Here is a 5,173-nt window from a genome sequence, read left to right as displayed (position 1 = left end):
CAGCTGAAGCATTGCCTAGTGAAAACAGGGTTGGACTGGGTGTGGGCTTCACATTTAACAAAGCAATAGATGAAGGTAGTTGACAGGCTTGTAACAGTTCACCAATCAATTAACCACATTTATCTCCGAGGATGAGATAAATGCTCGGTTCGCCCACAATATATAAAATCTATAAAATACAATATACACAACCAAAAGCATCTCTGGAATCTGTATAGATTGTAACAGTTTTACCTTTTGATCAGTATATAGTTTCATCTACTTGGGTGGAGCTGGAGGAGGAGGGCGCTTTCAACAATTAAGAATTATCACAAATTGTATAACCTGCGTATGGTATTCCATTTTTATAAGCAGAGCCGTCAGTGAGGAAAACAGGAAAGGTCAGGACGAGTGTTAAAGACAGAGGTGTCAAAAGTATTCACATTCATTACTCAGGTAGAAGTATAGATATTAGAGTTCAAAAATACTCCTGTAGAAGTTGAAGTATCAACTCAAAATTTATTATATATACATTTTTTTTCTAGTAAAAGTATAAAGTACTGGTTTCAAAAGTACTTAAAGTATAAAAGTAAAAGTAATATAAGCGGGGAAAAACCATTAAGGCTAAAAGCCATTGAAAATGAATGCATCTTAGTATAATGCAAATATATTAAAGAACCATATATGTGTACTATTGAGCATTAACATGTGTTTCAGAGAGCAGACACGTACAAACCAAATATGTTTATACTTCTCATCCAACCACAACCAAATTCACTCTATCCGGATGGCACAATTTAACTGGATAGTTTTTTAAAGGCCGAAATGAAATAGAGTAAGGCTGTTTTTTAAAACGTAAGGAGTAAAAAGTAAAGATAATTGCGTGAAAATGTAAGGAGTAAAAGTAAAAACCGTCTGAAAAATAATTACTCCAGTGAAGCATACACAACCAAAAGTTCTACTTAAGTAAGGTAATGAGGTATTTGTACTTCGTTACTTGACACCTCTAGTTAGAGATTAGTTATACATGCATTCAGAGACGTTATAGTAGGCCACAGACAGATTTCCATGCACTTACATGATGAATTTTACCATAGGCAGGGTAAGATTATGTAAATTGGGATGTTCTGATTTGGCTCACCCCAATGGGAGCCGATCATTGGCTGTTTCCTCTGCGCCTCCTCTCAGCGCTCAACCTGTGTAGGAAACACTTTTGAAAAAGACATTAGTATTTTCATACATTTCAGATTTTTTTTTTGCGTTATCCAGGCCTACCCTTTGTGGAGGGCAATTAGCAAATATATATTTTGCATGTACCCTGGAGGGAATCCATCAATCTGATCTCGTGACAGACCACAATTCTCTTTTGCTGTCAAAATTGTTTTAGCATAAAGTTCCCTGGGATTATCAATTTTCCTTTTGAACTGTTAAGGCAATAAATACTGTGAAAAAAGGTCTGAGCTTGCTCTGGTGTGATTTTGGCAACAGCTGTGGGATTAAAAGGGAATTCTACAAGCATCAAGTACTTTGCGCATCAAGTACTTTACTTTTCAAATCATGTGGCAAAGTTAGTTTAACCGCTGTTTCCTCTAGCCATTTTGTTTATTAATTTAAATCTCTTACCATTATTTGGCTCCAAATTTTGTAGGCAACAGATCTTGGATTTTTGTAAAATCCAGTCGTCATCAGAAGTGTCATCGTCATTTGATTCTTTAATCAGTTTCACCGGATAAAGGTTTTGATTTTATCATTTAACTGGTTCTCTAATTTCTTTTTCGTCTGCGTTGTGTTTTTAAATCCTTCTAGTCATCAGCTTTTTATTTTGATCAGTAAGCGAAGCTATTTGAGATTCTGCATTACGGCGTCTACCTTCATCCCTCCAAAAATCTGAGGGAGTTTGAAGTGCTTTTTAGTTATTTTAACAATATTTAATACTAACTAAGTAACAAACAAAACTAACAAATAAAACTATCGGTACCGTGATTACCATACATGTATTTAAAGAACTGAAAAACTTCCCAAAAACTTTCCAACTATCAGTCTACCTGAGCATATAAATCATTCCTGTTGATGCAAAGAAGAGCGAGTCGATTCTTGCAGAAATGAAATATACTCCATTTTGGGGAGAGCGTGTCATCCCCACTTATAAAATAAAAGGGCAGTTTCTCTACATACAGTATGTCTTTTTTCTCACAAATATATCAGTGTTCCAACACTTACGGACCCCACGTCCTGCATATGCATAAGAATAGTCCCCCTGGACTATCTTTTTATTGGTACCAGACCAACCATGGCGCTCTTGGCCATTTCTCTCTTTAATGTTACCCGAGATATTAAACCTTTTTTTAGAAGAGCGAGTCAGATTCTTAAGGCAGGAGAAGCAGAACATTCTCACAACACAATCAAATTCAAGTGTTATGAAATTGTCAGCATTCCTAAAACATCTCTACAATAACCTTCCCAATAACACAAAATAATAATAAAAAATATAACCTTCACAACCACACAGCGGACTTACCTAAAATCTCAGGATGACGTCAACCATTCTCCGGCACTCCAATTCACAGACTTTCGACAACAACTCAGCAACAATAATTTGGGATTTTGTAAGTGGATCCCTTAACCTCTAAAATTTTAGATAGAGTCGCTGATTGCGCCGTTGTTCTGGAACAGGAGTTTCCATCGAAGGTCTATTGTCATCCGGGTCAACGGCACCAAATTGTTGTGGAATTTATCAAAAACCAGTTCAGAAGTCCGCTCGTGGTATAGAGAGGTTTTAATCAGTTCAGCCGGCGGTCGACATGACCATCGCAGATCGAGTCTGTATTTGGTGTGTCGACACAAATTGCTTTGTCCAAAGAGTTTTTATACAAAAGTTACAGGAATAAACCAGCCCAGTGAGAGAGGTGGGACTTTTAGCTTTGGGACCACCCCTGAGTGATCAGGAAGTCCGTATATGTTCTTTGTCTCTGTGGGGGCTGGAAGTCTCGGCAGGGATGCAGAACGCCGGACCTTGCGTGACAATGTCCCGGCAGGGGTCCCCAGGAACTGGAACCCACATGTCTTTGAGCATAAGGGGGGGCTTGAGCAATCTGCAAGGCGTCGTTGTGTCCCTGCAGGGGGGCCAAATGGTCAAAATGCTTCATCACCACCCTGCCTATCTATGATGCTGCCGAGGTAAAGGTGAAGGAGTCAACCTCCTGTATGGGTTTGCCCTCTACTGTGACTGGGTTGTTGGTTGAGGTGTTTATCATCATCAGGTTGGTCTTCTTATGGTTTATCCTTAACCCTGTCCCAAGGGATGTGGTTGATATTTTGGTGGTCTTGTCCTGCATCTGGTTGTGGTTGTGCGACAGGAGAGCCAGGTCATCAGCAAAGTCAAAATCGTCGCGTTGTGTCCATAGGTTCCACTGTATGCCGTTTTTTCTACCCTTTGTAGTGGTCTTCATGATCCAGTCAATGACTAGGAGGAACATGAAGGGCGATAGGAGGCATCCCTGCCTAACTCCAGTCTTGACCTCAAAGCTCTCTGACAGCTGGCCTGCATGTAACACCTTGCATGACAGTCCCTGGTAGGTGCTTTGGATCAGGGTGATGATCTTCTCCGGGATCCCATAATGTCTCCGCAGTTTCCACAGTGTCTCTCTATCCACGCTGTCAAATGCTTTTTCATAATCTATTAAGTTTATGTATAAGGGAGAGTTCCATTCTATTGACTGTTCTACAATTATACGCAGGGTGGCAATCTGGTCCGCCCACGATCTATTATCTCGATCTATGCTGGGAACTTAACGCTAATTATTCTTTTAATACTAACTTCAAGTTTCTTGTGTTACAAACCTGGCTCACAGTTTGCAACAAAAGAGTCTCCACACACAATTCAAGGTACAAAAAAGATGATTTATTTAACTAAATATACTCCCAAATGAAAGTAACGTATGTTGTCATGTTGTGAGTGTATGCAGTGAGTGTGTGTAGTTGTAGATGTGTGTAAAACAGAATAAACAACCAAAGCAAACCCAAATTACACCATGTTGGCCATGTGGCTGTCAGCTGCTCAATCAAGGAGAGAGTGAGCAGGCTGACAACTGAGCCTTTTATAATAGTGAGACCACACCCTCAGGTGTGGCCAATAAGGTTGGACGGCCGCCCTCTTCAGCCACAAGGACAGGAACTGCTGTGAAGATACACAAATTAGTAAGGCCGTCACACCCCCACCCATATAAATGAGGCCCCAAGGTGGTCTCAAAACAAAATAATACAAACAATACACAGGAACATTTCAATAGTTCTCTCATCCACTTCCAAACTGCTCACCCAACCCACACCCACTCAGCAACTCTGGTACCTGGAGAAGCAAATTAAGAGCAGGAAGGAGAGAAGAACAGTGCAGAGCAAAAAGGGACAACTGGTAAAATGCATTATGCAGGCAACGCACGAGACAATGCATCAGCCACAACATTTTCGGAACCTTTAATGTGGCGTAGATATGGATTTCCTTGCACATGTCCATGGAGAGAATGAGTGAACCAGCCGGTGCTCAGGTAGGAGCCAGATTGGAACCAGTCTTTTCCTGTCTCCTTCTTGAAGACCATGTCGCAGTAGTTCATCCGGTCCTCTGTGGTGACGTAGATGCGAGCGTGAGGGTAGTTCTCCGAGGCCTGGCGCAGCATATTGTAGACGATGCCCTTCCCGTCCTTCCTCATGTTCCACAGCGGCCCCCACACGACGTAGACGGTGTCGTTGGCCTGGCCGAAGAAGTACTGGGGCTTCTGCAGCAGCAGGGGGACGCTGGTGTGGGAGACGACCCTCAGGGTGGTGCGTTGGCCCACGTCGTCCTCGAACCCCCCCGTGGGGGCGTTGTTCATGCGCCAGATGCCGGGCAAGCGGTCGATCTCTGGGCCGGATGCCTGGCCCAACATCTGCCCGGAGCTGGACACGATGCTGCTGAAACAGCTCTGATAAAACATGATCGCCCTGCTGCTCCTGTATTAAATTAGCACGGGACACAGAAAAAGGGAAGGCAGGTAAAGGAAACTGAACATTTTTAGCAATTTTATGCACTCCGACTTCCTTCTGTGCTTGAGCCCTAGTGACAGCACATGCTGAGAAAACATGCTGCAGGTCTCTGCACTCAACCTGGTCCACCAAAGGAGAGCAAGTTACCACTGGTGAGGGAGAGGCCCCTGGGAAT

The 5,173-nt window shown here is 42.4% G+C and overlaps 1 pseudogene; it reads right to left on the bottom strand.

The window, feature by feature from the left end:
* Positions 1 to 4,273: 4,273 nt before the first annotated feature.
* On the bottom strand, positions 4,274 to 4,919 carry LOC133458754 (alpha-N-acetylgalactosaminide alpha-2,6-sialyltransferase 3-like; annotated as a pseudogene).
* Between the last annotated feature and the right edge of the window lie 254 nt (positions 4,920 to 5,173).

Source organism: Cololabis saira, chromosome 13 (assembly GCF_033807715.1).
Source record: "Cololabis saira isolate AMF1-May2022 chromosome 13, fColSai1.1, whole genome shotgun sequence".
In the NCBI taxonomy this organism is placed as follows: domain Eukaryota; kingdom Metazoa; phylum Chordata; class Actinopteri; order Beloniformes; family Belonidae; genus Cololabis; species Cololabis saira.
The sequence above is the reverse complement of the archived record's forward strand: the minus strand, read 5'-3'. Positions and strand labels throughout refer to the sequence as shown.